At 35.7% G+C, this 16,374-nt stretch overlaps 1 long non-coding RNA gene across 2 annotated transcripts in view; it reads left to right on the top strand.

Moving 5' to 3' along the window:
- LOC112649961 (uncharacterized) overlaps positions 1 to 16,374 on the top strand; it is a 112,531-nt gene that overhangs the window by 95,218 nt on the left and 939 nt on the right. For both annotated transcript variants that reach the window (XR_003129834.3, XR_007403936.1), the window contains exons 2-3: positions 10,169 to 10,260; positions 10,828 to 10,971. This is a non-coding gene — a long non-coding RNA (uncharacterized LOC112649961). The remainder of the gene's footprint in view (positions 1 to 10,168; positions 10,261 to 10,827; positions 10,972 to 16,374) is intronic.

Here is a 16,374-nt window from a genome sequence, read left to right as displayed (position 1 = left end):
ATTTATTGACACCACCACCCCCCCGCCCCAGTTGCCTAGCCAGTGAACTGTCAACATTGTCCTCTGTGACTGTATAGCTAGAGCAGAGAACTAAGAAATCCTTAGAATATAAAAAGTTAATATTGACGTGGAGAGAATCCTTCTCCAGTTCTTGCTTCCACAAACTCAAAATTCCAGTTACATTCCATTCCATGATCAGATTGAAGTTGGCATTCTTAGGTAAGCACAGTTGAGAGAGAAATAGCCATCTTCAACCATGATTTTAAATTTCTCATGTAAGTAAGGAAATAGTTTTATCATTAAACAATCAATAACATAGGCAACTTGATTAAAGATGTCAATGCAGATTATAACAGTCTTAATCCACAAGCTAACACAGAACATTATTAGATTGCGATAATAAACAGGCATATTGAATGAGTGTTTGATTTGGAAAGGTATCTCTAGAGAAATGGCTCATGGAGGAGCAATGATCTCAGTCCAAACTTCCTCTGAGTTATACTTTGCCTGAATTGGTGATATTGCTGGCATTCTCATATAATACAATTACAATCAATTATATAATTGATCCCAGGGCCCTCAGATCCTGACTTGAGCTGAAATCACCACTTAACTGACTGAGCCACCCAGGGCCCTGAATTTTCATTTCTTATAAGCTCTTGAAGTATAACTGAAATAACTGAGCCAACCATTTGATTTCATTTTTTTCTTTTTTCTTTTTTTCCTTCTGGAATAGATGCATTGGTATAAAAGTACTTGGTGGGTATGTTTCTGTATGATTTCCTTTGAGGAGGTTTGATTATTTGTTTTGCAAACATTGTTCCGTTTCCCCAAGTTACCCATACTTGATTCCTGTTAGTGCTGCCCTCGGAATCCTCACTCTTTCCTCTTTTCTTATTATGTGAGGCTGCACATGACTCAGCAGAACCTTAGGAAAAAGTGTCAAAAGATGCTGCCTTGTAACTTGATTACCAGATGTGTGTGTGCTCTTGTGCATGCCATTTGAGTGTGATAGCCAAAGAAAAAAATGAATTTCAGGATAACACTCAAGTTTTCAAATTGAGAAATGCAGTTGGGGGCGGGGTGTATAGGAAGGCTAGCAAAGTTCAGATAGAACTGGAGGAGTTGTGTTTATTTTCAGATGATTTCGGGACATGTTTGTGTAAATGCCCAGCATGCTGATGTTGGACTGAGATAAAAATGAGAAAGCACTCATTTTAACCCATTTCACACTTAATAATGCATAACACATGGAGTTTTTGCATGTTGGGGAAAAAATGCAGCATCTTATTTGGTACCTGTATGCTTCTAGATGAATTTAGAGTTAGGCCTCCTTGAAATATTAATTTTGCTTATGGGTTTCATTGGGCAATGTGAAAATGACTATTAGTTCTTTTGAAGTTGATAAAGTTATACTTGGAAATTTGAAAGTTTTCAGACTTAATTGGCCACAGATAGTTGCAAACTTACTCCAATTATTTCAGTTAAGGAATGAAGTATAGACCATATTAAAAACAAAATCAGGAAACGATTCTGATTAAGATGAAAGATCCATCACAAATTAAGAAATAAAAGTGTATGCTGGTACTTCATGTTAGAGCAGGCCATTTAAAAAATCATGAAGCGAAACATAAGAAGGCTAGAAAAGTTTGGAGTAGGCAAGATAAATTATTTGGAAGACTCTGTGTTAATCTGCCATAAGGGTAAGAATCAATTTGGCTGATAGGCAACGAGTGACTTGTGTTTGATATCTGAATTTTTCAATCAGCATTTTCTGAACATGGTTTCTCATTATGATAATGACTAAAGGATTAATTATCACCATGAGAACAGTGATAATGGCACTTTGAACTGTACTTGTCACCATATGACACAGACTATTACTTGTTTTGTTTTGTTTTTTTTGTATTTTAAGAAAGATATGTGCATTTGGAAGCATTTGATTCACTTGGTGAAAGTAATACTATTAAGTTGTTGGAGTTAAATGATGGGGAGACAACATTTTAAAAACACTACTTTCACACTGGCCATCCTTTTTACAGTTTTAATTGACCAGTTAAAACAGAGAATAATTAGCAGAATCAGTGTGAATGCTTGTGTCAAATGCAGAGTTCAATTAGAATATTTGCTGGTTTCTTCTAAAACTCCCTACTGTAGCAGATAGAATGTTGTAAGAAATAATATTGCTAATTACCTTTCCAAAACAATATCCTTCACTAGCTCAAGTGCAACAGATTAGATGTAAGCCATTTAATGAGAATGGCATAGCATACTGGATTTTAATTTTAGATTATTGGATACATGCATGGTAGGCAATGATATAATTGAGAAATGACTATGTTACTAATTGATACTAATGGAGGCAAAGTATGGATTTTTTGGTATCATCATTTTTATGGGGACTAGAAACAATGTTTATTAAAATAATCAAATTAATTACATAAATGATTATATTTTCTTTGTTCTAGAGTGCTTCATATTTGCCATATTAAGGAAGGCTGCTGAGTTAAAAGGATAAAAAGTTTTGAAGTGCTGGGCACTTTTATTGTAGCTCACTGCCCTCTTTGATGTAACCTATGGCAACACAGTTAAGATGACCACTTAAGTGTGCTTTCATTTCTTCATCTATTTTTAGATAGATTGTTTTAGAGCTAAAGTTAGTCAAACTCTTCTTAGCTAGTCTCATAGCAAGAAATGTATTTTACCATAAATACCAATGTGTTTTCTTTTTTTTTTTAAGATTTTGTTTATTTATTCATGAGAGTCACAGAGAGAGAGAGAGAGAGAGAGAGAGAGAGAGAGGCAGAGACACAGGCAGAGGGAGAAGCAGGATCCATGCAGGGAGCCCGAGGTGGGACTCGATCCCAAGACCCTGGGGTCACACCCTGGGCTGAAGGCAGACGCTCAACCTCTGAGCCACCCAAGTGTTCCATTAATGTGTTTTCATATATGTAACATAGAAAAAAGTTTCACTAAAAGCATTTTCTTTTTTTAGAGATTATATTTATTTATTTATTTATTTACTTACTTACTTCTTTATTTGATGGACAGACAGAGAAAGAGAGCAGAGAGAGAAGGACAAGCAGACTCCGTGCTGAGTGCAGAGACTGATGTGGGGCTTGATCCTGAGATCATGACCTGAGCCAAAAACAAGAGTTGGATGCTTAATCTGAGCCTCCCAGGAACCCCCACTAAAAGTATTTTCTTACCACACAGTGCACACTGATATTTTCCTTTTTGTCCCTTATGTATTTTATATTAAAAAAAAATACTGCTTATGACCACTAAGCTGATGAATCACAGCCTGCAGTTAGAAAATCCTAGTTGCAAGACCTTGGTATTAGGCCAGCATGGCGAAGGGCAGATCTGAAGGAAGAGTTAAGCCAGGAATGCAACTACAGAACTCCACATATAGTGCATAGCAAATGATGTAAGTAAATGAGAACTAGTTACTAGGTTTTGAGAATAGTATTTTAGGGACACAAATATATTTCATACTCAATTAAAAAATATTTTAAAATAGTAAAGGACCAAGGTGGGGGGAAAAAACAGTAGATAATTCTGACACAAAAATATAATAGTTATTGGGACGCCTGGGTGTCTCAGCGGTTGAGCATCTGCCTTCGGCCCAGTGCATGATCCTGGAGTCCCAGGACTGAGTCCCATGTCGGGCTCCCTGCATGGAGCCTGCTTCTCCCTCTGCCTGTGTCTCTGCCTCTCTCTCTCTCTCTCTCTGTGTGTGTCTCTCATGAATAAATAAATAAAATCTTTTTTAAAAAGATAATAGTTATTAATGTTTTGCATATGAGTTTTTGATAACTCTTCGTGTGTGTGCACAGCTTCTTAATAAAAATATGCTATTTAAAAAATATGCTATTTTATAGTCTACTTTTTTCTTAAATGTTATTTTACTTTATGATTTTTAATAGCTACAAATCACTATTGGGTAAAATTTCAATTTTAATCCTGGAATAAAAGTGTCAATGACATAGTAAGTTTGATTGTTTAGCTGCCCTACCAGAGGCGGGCTGCTCCTTGGTTATACCAGAAGTTTACAGCTTCCTTTTCCAAATCATAAATGAGTTAATTCTTAAGCACTAGGATTTGCTTTTCTCTTTTAAAGGTAGTAGATGGAAGTCTTTGAAAGTACATGAAATACTTGGATATAAAATAAATAAAAATTATTCGACATATTACAAAGATAATAGAGGCTGGGGAAAGAGAGGAGGTTCACAAACATAAAGTGGAGCCCTTGACTTACTGAGGGAACAGGAAGATTAAGTGATCTCAGATCATAACTCCTTCTCTGCATTGGAAACTTCCATAAACAGTTGTCACTGCAAATGGCCTTGGCCTCAGGATGCATTAATAATACCTGCTACAAGCCAATAGTGAATCCATTAATGTGTGTCCTCGATATAATTATTTTAAGTGACATATAATTAACTCATATCTTGTATATACCTAACAGTTCTCTTCAATGAACATGTGATGACTATATTAGTAAATCAAAGTTAAATGCTTATTGAGGACACTAAGTTTAGCGTGTTACTCTCCTTCGTGATTTATACGTTTGTGTCTCCCTAGTGATAAGTGTATATGTCCTTGGAGTGTGACAAACCTTGACATTAAAAAACAACAGCTGAGGTCTAAAAAGGCAAGGAATGATAGATTTAGTTTATTTGGTGGACTTAAGTATTCATTTTAAGCTCAGGAATTTTGCTGTACCAGGTGCAGTCCCAGTTGGCTCTGTTGGTTGGGCAGGATAGCTTCCAAGCTGTAGTCTTCCTCTGTTTAATTTTTGAGAACAGTTTTGTCCTCCTGAGTTAGAAATTTAGATGCTTTTTTCCATATTCAAATTTTTTACTGCTGGAAATAGTTTTCAAGTTCTCAAAGAATCCGTGGGCCATCTGTATACTATATCCATCATTCTCTAATTCAGTTTTGTTTATGCTGCTCTGAAATTGTTCACTTCCTATCTCCAATAGGTATAAATCCATTTATATCCCCAGATAGAGCCCTGAAACTTGGTTTTAAATTTGAAGGTAGGGAGGTGCCTGGGTAGCACAGTGATTGAGCGCCTGCCTTTGGCCCAGGGCATGACCGGGGTCCTGGGATGGAGTCCCACGTCGGGCTCCCTGCATGGAGCCTGCTTCTCCCTCTGCCTGTGTCTCTGCCTCTTTTTCTCTGTGTCTCTCATGAATGCATGAATAAAATCTTTAAAAAAAAAATTTTTGGAAGGTAGGAAGCCACTTTTATTTGCATTTAAGGGTCAGCAATATGTAGCTGCTAACAGTATAGACTTTGGAGTTTAAATCCCAGCTCTATCACATACTGCCCAGGTGGCATAGCCTAGGCATTTCACCATTTTGTGCCTTCCTAATCTGCAAAAAATGGAATATAAGACTCTACCTGTCTCATAGGGTAAAGAACTTGGTGAGAGAATTTATGTAACACACATTTATACTAACAGTTAGTAGATGTTATCTATCTCTATTTTTTCCTTAGTGTCTGGGATGGTCATAACCAAATACATGTTATTGGATGAATGAATACATATTATAGAAAAATAGCTCAGAGGCATCTTGTTTACCCAATTACTTTATGTAAAATTCAAAAATAAAAGCAAATTACTTTATATTCTCTAAAACACCTAGTGTTTTATATTTCAAGTGATATTTAATGAGTGGGATGTGGAGAATGAAATTAGCAGTAAATATCAGAAAACAAAGTGTACTCTGTCCTAGAGTAAAAGTCATTTGTAATCAGGTTGCAGGAAAAGTGTATCCTGTAACGATCAAGGTCATCTCTCTTTCAGAAGTCATTTTAAATGTATATTAAATTATATATTTACATGTGTATATTTGCACACATGTATATGAACCATATATGAATTTTACACTGTATTCTTGAAAAGTAAATCAGAAGTATGTGGCTGCTATGGACTTCAGGATTGTTCACATAAATGCAGTGCTATTCGAATATCTCCAAGATTTGTTCTCAAAATAAATTTATTCTGGCAGTGGATTAGAATCCAGAATGAAGACCTTTATATTCAAAGTAATTAGCAGTACTTAGTAGTATTAGCAGCTTGACCCTGAATTCTGTGGTCTCTTCCCTAGACTATGTATAGATGTTTGTGTCAAGCAGTGTCTAACCAGTGTACAAAAGATATTAAATTATAGGGAACACATAATAGAGGCTGTGGAGCGGCTTTGGCAGTAGAATGTGCATCTGGAAGTTGATGAGGGTGGGTGGAAGCTAAGAGGATACTGAACTTGACTCATGTACTTATCATAATGTGGCAAGTTGTAACTTGTTTCCGACTTCCTTAGGAATTCTTAGAAAATAAAATATATCCCACATTGACTTTTAAATTTACATAATATGAAACATTCTACAGAGTAGAATTAAAAAAAAAAAACTGTGGAAAATTGAAGTCCACATCTGTAGGTTCAACTTGGTTTGTTTTTCTCTAACCACTGATCCATTTCATCTTAAGAGAAAAGAATCACATTTCTATCCCAGAACTCAAGGACAACTACTTTAGTGAAAAGCTGAAATTCATAGTTAAAACTTAGGATAAAATCTTTCCTTAAATAAAAAGTTTTTTTAAAAAATATGTAACTGGGGGAGACAGCTAGATCTCTAGACATAAATGTTATCTAATGATAGGTTCAGGAGAAACTAAGCCTTGGAAAAAAGAATCTGAGGAGGCTAAGGTATGGAAACACGACGTGATCTTTCATGTTTCTATTGCATTCATCAGTTTTTCAGAAAAGAAATATAGTGAATTTTAAATGATATATGTGAATTAGAACTATATTGTTTTTGAATACTGTAAGCGTAATGTTGCTTGCGTAGATGCTGCCTTTGGAAGTAATATTATGTCTAAAATGTGTGTCAAACTTTATTAAACCTCTTTTTACCTCATTCTCTTAGTTAAATTACTGTGAATTTGACAAATTTGGAGCTAAAAGACAATGGAAGACTATTCATTGAAACGCACTTAATTGAACTTCTGATTCAACAGCTATATTTCATTTCCCCACACTTCCCTCTCTTCATTTTCTTATCTTCCTCATGGCTATATTTTATCATTGTCTTTCTAGCCATAATTTATTCATTCCATTATTCCTTTCTACCCCTTCCTTTTTTACTCTGGCTTTCCCCTTCTTCCTCTCTCCTCTCTCTTCAACAAGCCTGAATCTTCATGACCTGATGTTCTGCATCTCAGGTGTTTCCTATGCACAAGAATGCAAATAGGGTCTTAGAAAAAGAGAGGTGAACAAAAATCACATAGTTCTATTATTGGTTGCTCTGTGCATAGTCTATTAATTAGGTGTTCAAATTAGCTGTAACCTGGTGTTCATCTGGATGACTGGAGCCTGATTTATCCAAATTTGCTTGGAGTTGACATGCAGGCTAAGGAGATCAGGGGTGGGCTGTTTCCAGGGCCGAACATCTCCATCCTTTCTCAGGCGTTTCCACAAAGGAGAAAGATGCTGGTTATCAATTTGAATTTTTTGAATTTTATAAATTTTGAATTATTTGTGACCCCCCCAAAAATATATATATATATTTAATGCCATTATAAGTGGTTTTATTTTATTTATTTATTGATGATACACACACACACACACACACAGAGGCAGAGACATAGGTAGAGGGAGAAGCAGGCTCCCTGCCGGGAGCCTGATGTGGGACTGGATCCTGAGACTCTAGGATCACGCCCTGAGCCCAAGGCAGATGCTTAACTGCTGAGACACCTAGGTGTCCCCATTATAAATGTTTTAAAGACAATATTGCTAGAATAACTTTACTTGCAAGATTAGCAAATGCTTTTAGGATCACTAGTCTTATATATTTTTTCCATTTTCTTAAAAAAGTATATTCTATCTAGAAAAGATCAAAATACTGAATCAAAAAATGACTCGTCAAGCATATTAAATATGATAGATACAGTAAAATTTATGGCTATAAAATTTTTGTTTGCTGTTTCAAAGATATATACATGGAAAATTATTAATCAAATGATATTTCAATGGAAAAGCAACCATGTCTTTCAGAAAAGCATCCTTTCCATTTTTAAATGGAGTATCTTTTATGAGTTTTAGGGTCTCTCACGTTAATGAGGCATTCTGTATTGGTGAGACCCTTTGATGATTGCTACTTTTCTGTTATATTTTTGAAAGCCTTCCCTTTCAAGCAATTTTTGCAAACTTAATATTATTGTATTTATGAACTTTTAAAGAAACTATCAACTACTCTGAAATTCGTAAAGAAATTGAGAGAATTAAATGTTTATGGGAAGTGTACTTAAGAAAAACGATTTCTTTTAATCAAATTTAGTTGCCTGAGTTTCAGTCTTATTTATGTAGTGGCCAATAGTTGCTTGGAGTTTTAATTTTACAGTGACTCTTCTTGTTTAAAGATCTCTATCTTATAATTCTCTGACTTTCCTATTTCTTCTACTGCCTCCATTAAAAAAAAAAAAGATTTATTTATTTGAGAGAGTGAAAGCGCAGGAGAAGGGGCAGAGGGAGAGAGAGAATGAGACAGTCTTAAGCAGTACTGCTTTCATTTTTAATGAAATCATTTTAAAAGTTCAAGTGAAGGATTTTAAGTTCATTGTTATGAGTTCTCTATAAAGAATCTATTAACAGAATTTTCTCAGTCAAGATAGAGATGCATATTGGAAAACTATTCTCACCCACTTATGTCCCATCAACCTTGCACAGGATAAGTCAAGGATGTGGAAATGCAGAGATGTCCTGATATATCTGAATTCTTGGTTCTTATTTGTCACGCTGCAAAAGTAGAAGGCAGCTAGGATGCCACGATCATTGTTGTCTTGCTGCATCCATCCCTCATCATTAATAGCAGTAATAGAGACTCTCTGGGAGGTAGTACAGCTTCATTTCTCTTGGATAAATCTTCTTCCCTCTTTGTACTCAAACCATATTGCCTTCCTCAGTTTCTTCATGTCCTTTCTAACCTCAGGGCCTTTGTACATGCTGTTCTTTCTAGCTGGAATAATTCAATAATTCCTGATATATATATATATATATATGTGTATATATATATATATAAAGAATTGATATATAATATAAATATATATAATATATATTCCTGTGATATATATTAATTACATTAAATGCCTTCAATTCTATAAATCTTAGTTTAAATGTGAGAGAGCATCTTTTGAAGGACTCTTCTGACTACCCAGATTTGATAAGTTTTCCAAGTAAACCTTCCCATAACAGAATGTATTTCTTCCTACCACTTACCACAATTGCAATGAATGTAAATGTTAATTCTTTCTGTAAATCTTTCTCTCACATCTGCTTTTGCTGCTGGTCTAAGCAGTCCATCATGGTAAGGAGTGTCTTTGCCTTGCTGATAGCACTCCCTGGTGCTTAGAAGAATTCCTGGAATATAGAAGTTACACAATAATTATTGGTTGAGAAAAGAAGGAAAAAAGGTAGATTTATGAAGACATTGATTATTTTCCAGTTCCTTTGGTCTAACCTTTTACAAAATGAGTGTGTAGGAAATATTTTGAAAATGTCCATGAGCTAATAACTTTTCAAAGTCATAATTAGAATATTTGAAGGAAGTGACAGGGCCATAAAGTTATGGTGTAGCATCACAGACACCACACTGGTGTTGAGCAATGCAGAAGAAAGTAACCCCTGGATTCAAGGATTTAGACACATGGAGTATCACAGAGGCGGTTAGAAACACACAATATTGGAAATAGTATTTTGAGTTTGATCAACAACTGGTCTTTTTTTCATTCAACAATGAGAGCACACTCTATGCAAAATGCTCTAGAAAATCCTTGTGAGATAGAAAACTGAAGAAAAAGTATCTTAACAGCCTTCAGTATAAAGGGCAAAGCAGAATAAGGAGGGCAAAACTGGCAACATGAACTAAATGCAGTATTAGAAGTATAGGCAGAGTTTTATGAGATTCCAGGCATATCAGGAGCAGAGAGCAGATGCAGGAGGTAGGAAAATGCATGGCACATAATAGAAAATGGCAAAGAGGCCAACTGAGGACTATTCTGAGCAATGTTGGGTGCCATCCATGGTAAGAAATTTTGAGGGCAAGAAATACATAATTCATGCTTGCTTAATTTTTATTTTTGCTTCTTTTTCCACAGGTAGCTTTGAAGTCAAGGTGGGGAATAAATGAAACAAGTGAGGAAATGAGACAGACAGTGGTAACAGCTAAGAGCCTTTTGAAACAATTCAAGTAAGAGATGATCAAATTATGCCTTGTGTTATTAATGGATCAGACATACAAAAAATTTGGATAAATGAAATGAACACTTTCTTTTTTTTTAGTTTTTTTTAACTTTTTATTGTAAATCATATCAAACCTATGGAAAAGTAGCAAGAATAAAAGTAGCACACTTGTATACCTTTTACCTGGATTCACCTGCTAACAGCTAACATTTTTATCCCATTTGCTTTGCCATTTATTCTCTCTCCATATACATACAAACATCCCATTTTTTTCAGTTGTTTTGAGAATAAGTTACCTTACATAATGACCCTTTACTCTTAAATATGAAATGAACATTTTCATTTTTCATGTTTGTTGAGTAATATGAGCCATTTATCGTGAATAATATTTAAGAGATTTTTAAAAATTAAAATTATTAAACAGAAAGTAAAATAATTGGTAGCCTTGAAGTTTTATTATATTTCTAAAATAAAATAAGAACGCTGCTCCATCATTCATTTCGTCAAAGAAACAAATTTGCAGAGGAACTGTCTTAGCACAAACCTATTTCTTTATTTTTCTTTTCTCTCCCAGGTTAGTATATGTTGTGCCCAAGATTACGTATCCGAGAAACTACCAAGGAGCCGGTTTGTGTTTTGCACAGAGCCTTCCCTATGATGATTACACATCATTCAACTAGTATTTAATTGAGACTTTAAGGACCGATCTACTCATGAGGTGAAAAAGGCAAAGTTACAGTTATAGTAAAAGTTACTGCTTTGAATTCCCTGAATTTTTATTCTAAAATATCAGTTACCAATCACTTGGCATGAATTCTTACTCTAAAACTCCGGTTAGTAGCCGTTAGGCCTGAATTCAATATATGTATTCTGTTGTGTGTGGTGAAAAGCCACAGATATGATTGATTACTTTTAGTAATAGAGTCATATAAAAAATACACAGTCATTTATATTATAAAACCTCTTTATTAATGGTAGGTTAGGGGAATGTTGTTTTGACAGTCCACAGAAGGTACCTTATTGTGCATTTGTGTTATTCACTTGGCCAAAATTTGCTCATTTGGGCTTTTTAAGTGAAGACAATAACATTTTAATTTTTTTTTTTCTTAAGTTTTTATTTATTTATGATAGTCACAAAGAGAGAGAGAGAGAGAGGCAGAGACACAGGCAGAGGGAGAAGCAGGCTCCAAGCACCGGGAGCCCGACGTGAGATTCGATCCCGGATCTCCAGGATTGCGCCCTGGGCCAAAGGCAGGCGCCAAACCACTGCGCCACCCAGGGATCCCGACAATAACATTTTAAAAGTTAATGAGTTTTATAATTACTCAAGAGACTGGGTGGTATAGAAAGTATAAAGAATAAAATAGTATCACTTATACTTCTTCCACACAGAGGTATCCTCCTCTATTGATGTCTATATTTTTTCAGTCATATATACATTAATGTTTAATATACTTGCAATAATACTGAGGTACATCATACAATCATACAGCGTGGTCAATTTTGTTTCCATTATCACTTTGTGAGAAGTTTCCCAAAACACAAGAATCCATTTGAATATCTCATCTTAATTGTCAAATAATATGCAGAATTTTTTTTAATACGTTATTTATTTATTCATGAGAGACATACAGATTGAGAGAGGCAGAGACACAGGCAGAGGGAGAAGCAGGCTCCATGCAGGGAGCCTGACTTGGGACTCGATCCCGAGTCTCCAGGATCACGCCCTGGACCGAAGGCAGTGCTAAACTGCTGAGCCACCCGGGCTGCCCTACAGAATTGTTTTTACATGAGAATTTAATTTATCATTTTTGTAGCTGGTCACTGAAATATTTCTAGATACTTTTGGTAATATAGAATAATCTTTGATATGCATTTTTATGTATAAATATTTTCTCAATTCTCTATTTCTTTAAAATAAATTTCTTTTTAAAAAAATATTTTATTTATTTATTTGTGAGAGACAGAGAGAGAGCAGGAGCTGAGGGTAGGTGGGAAGAGACAGGGGGCGAGGCACGCTCCCCACTGAGCAGGGGGCCTGATGTAGGGCTCAATTCCAGGCCCCTGAGATTGTGACCTAAGCTGAAAGCAGACATTTAACTGACTGAGCCACCAAAGCACCCCTAAAATAAATTTCTGTAAATTGAATTCTCATATTAAATTAAATAAACATAAAAAAATCTGACTACATATTGCCCAAGAGTATTCTAAAAGGCCTATACTAACATGTAGTCCAAAACCAGAAGCTTACTTAATTGAAATGTTTGTATTTTCCATTTATATTTATTTAACTCTTAAGTGTGTTGAATATTGTTTTTGTGCTTATTGTCTGGTTCAGTTTATTTTATGAATTGTTAGTTGATGCCTTCTCCTCTATCATTCTCTTGGTATACTAGTGTTTTTATTGACCTATTAAAGCCCATTTTATATTAAAATTATTATTTCCTTTTTATACATGAGCTTAGTAAATGTTTTAACTTAAAGAATTTAAAGGAGTGCCTGGGTGTCTAAGTCAGTCAAGCATCTGACTTTGACTTAGGTCATGATATTAGGGTCCTAAGATGGAGCCCTGGGTCGGGCTCCCCACGCACTGGGGAGTCGATTTGTCTCTCTGCCAAACCCCAACTTGTGTGCCCATGTGCTCTCTCTCTTTCTCTCAAATAAATAAATAAAATCTTAAGAAAATATATTAAAATATATTTTTTCGAAATTCTTGGTTAGAATGATAAAACCAATTGTGTCATAGAGAATTTTGTGATTTCTATAGTAAACCTTTTAAAAATTCAGTCAATTTTGATAGGTTTATCTATCAAAATCTCTCATCCTGAGTATAAGATGTAGAGACAAGTAACTCTAGATTAAATTCAAACACTATTTAAAAATGCAGTGTAGGGATGTCTGGGTGGCTCAGTGGTTTAGTGCCTGCCTTTGGCCCAGAGTGTGATCCTGGAGTCCCGGGATCAAGTCCCACGTCAGGCTCCCTACATGGAGCCTGTTTCTCCCTCTGTCTGTGTCCCTGCCTCTCTCTCTCTCTCTCTCTCTCTCTCTCTCTCTGTGTGTCTCTCATGAATAAATAAATAAAATTAAAAAAAAAAAAAACATGCAGAAGAGTTTTAATTATCTACAAGTCATGGCTGTGGAGACGTTGCAATTTTGAGTTCAGAGAATCCAATGTCTTCACATTTGGCTTTGGCAATCAGTATGGTCATGAGAAGTGATGTTGATCTTGACCTCAGTGAGTTTAAGCAGTAAGGCTTTCTGCTGCTGACCCCTGGGCAAAGATCCTCCATGCAGTTGGTAATTTAATTTTACCTTTTGTTCAAGTCCCTCCCTCCAGTGAATCCAGTCCTGACCCATGCCTGTCAAATCTTGCATTTCCAACTAAATAACCACATAACAATCATTTATTGCTGAGTAGGAACTTTCCTTTTTTAGAAGAGGCACCCCTGAGCTGATTTATTTGCCAGATTGTGCCAGATATTTTATATTTGCCCTCATCCTTCCAATCACTTTCTATCCTTTTCTGCCTAGGGGAGTTATCTGTATGGATACCATCAGCAGGGTTTCCCTTCCCCAGTTTCCACTTATTTTTGGCCAGTGGGGAAAAATGGGAAAGAAAGAAGAGGGAGAGGTTAGGGTATTTATTCTCCTGGCTAAAATCCATGTTACATTACCTGTTTTAACTAAAGGTTGCACCTCCTTGAGTAATGGCCTGTTGTATGTGATTCTTGCTCCCCACTGGTTTCAGGAAGTTCCGGCCCCCAATCATCTCTTCCATTTCAGTGTAGTAACAACGCCATTGCTGCTAGTCCTAGAGTCCCTGAATACTCCTTAGCAATTAGTTATTACTTCATATTTACTACTTTCTAATTAGCTTTTTTTTGTAATAAATTATATTTATTATCTAATACTGCATAACAAATTACCTCTAAACTTCTGAGCTTAAAACGGTAATAAATGATTATTATGTCACTGTTTCTGTGGGTCAGGAATTTAGGAGTGGTTGACTGGATAGGCTTGAGAAACAATTTTCTGTGGATCCTCACATATCTGCATTTATTGAGAGAAAAGACATTGGTTGCCTTAATTCTGTGCTACTTTTTCAAGTACATTTGCAGATCGACTTGCCTTGGAAGATAGATAATTCTTTCTCTTACTTGAACAAAGTATAGCGTCCTTAGTGATAAAAGATTTGGGTTTCTTAAACTCAGGATTTCTCTCATGTAATACAGCTCACCGTGTATACAGGTGTCACCTGACCCAGGAATCTTGTGTCTGCTGCAAGTATCCATGAAAACAAGGCCAGGTAATATATTAGTCGGCAAGTAGGGCAATATCTTAAACCTTTGACAATTCTTGACAGGTAGTTTTGGGTTAGGGTTTCTCATGGGGCTGCAGTCATGGTGTTGGCATGGACTGTAGTCATGGGAAGGTCTAACTGGAGATGGATGATTGACTTCCAAAACGGCTGACTCACATGACTGGCAAGTTGATTCTGGCTTTTGTCAAGAGGCCTTGGTTCCTTGCCATGTGAAATATTCCATAGGCCAGTCTATTTTCCCAACACAGTAGCTGATTTCTCCAGTCATCGATCCAAGGTAGAAGGCCTAATGTCGTATGACCTGACCTCAGAAATCACATTGCTATTTCCATAATATCCTATTGGCCTCACTGGATAACACATCTACTCAGTGTGAGAAGTGACTATACAAGGACATGAGTACTGTGAGGCAAAGATCATTGTAGGTCATTTTGGAGGCTACCGTATAAGTTGTTCTCAGGATATCCCAGTTTGTGTCTAATGTCTCTTTCCTGACTGAAACTTATTTACATGTGCTCTAGCTCCTGTGGGCATGTTTGTATTTAAATGTGTTCTCTTTATTCTCTCTCTCTCTCTGTTTTATTTTTTTAAATATTTTATGTATGTATTTGAGGGAGAAAGAGAGATAGCGAGAGAGAGCATGAGTGGGGAGGAGAAGGAGAAGCAGACTCCTCGCTGAGCAGGGAGCCTGATACGGGGCTCAATCCCAGGACCCAAGGATCATGACCTGAGCCAAAGGCAGATGCTTAACCAACTTGGCCACCCAGGAGCCCCTCTCTTTACTCTTTTAGTGCAAACACTCCTAGGATCATGAATTTCATTTACAAGGATATATCAAGTTACAATCTTTGAGTAATTTGGCCAAAAATTGCAATCAGTATGAGACTAAAGATACCCCAAATTTAATACTCCTTCCAATATTCAAAACAGTTGTTTTTGAATAAGAAATAGAAAAATGAATTGAGAGCAATAATTTTGAAATCTTCTTATGTAAATTGGATTAAGTTGTAGGCAAATACTTACTTAAGTGGGATAATTGAAAGAATGTGTCTATCAAAATATTTTTCCCAGTCTCTTAACAGAATATCTCTATCTATTATCAAAGTTAGTATTGGAGAGTCATCCAAAAAAGTCTGTATTTTGTCTTAAGGCATTGCATTTTATTTAGAGGGGCAATGCATCACTTGGTCTTTTGTCAATAGTTTTAAATTTTATTTATTTATTTATTTATTTATTTATTTATTTATTTATTTATTTATAATTAGGTTCAATCCCTAAGTACATATCGTCACCTAACAGAAAGCACACACATTAAGGGTTGATTTTATTGGACATAAAGGCTTGAAAAAGTCCAGAGACCCATGTGGTTTTGTGCAGTGAGGTTTTAGACAATCTGGTACTATATTTGAAGGTGCCTGAAGGAATGATAGCGTTTGTTAGAAATTCTGTACTCCTCACAAATTCAACTTCAGTTGACCCTAATAGCAGAAATACACTAGTAATTCAGTTTTTAATGAAAGAAAGATGAACAGTTGTGTAAACAAGTTTGAAGAGCTGTGAATTACTTCTTTTACAGAAAATAAAGTATTAGGTGACTGCAATAGTGATGATGTACTTAGGCGTATTCTGAGGTTAGAAATCTTACAGAAAGGGCACCCCCCCGCCCCCAGTTTTCAGTGAAAGTATAATTTAGTTTTTGTCTGTGTTTTGAGCTGAAATATTAGTTTACATTTAAACTTTTTTCATTCTTTCCTTTTAATTCATTCCTTTAACAGTTCTCTTTTCTGCAGCTTCCTTGAC

This window comes from Canis lupus, chromosome 19, assembly GCF_003254725.2.
Source record: "Canis lupus dingo isolate Sandy chromosome 19, ASM325472v2, whole genome shotgun sequence".
Taxonomy (NCBI): domain Eukaryota; kingdom Metazoa; phylum Chordata; class Mammalia; order Carnivora; family Canidae; genus Canis; species Canis lupus.
The sequence above is the reverse complement of the archived record's forward strand: the minus strand, read 5'-3'. Positions and strand labels throughout refer to the sequence as shown.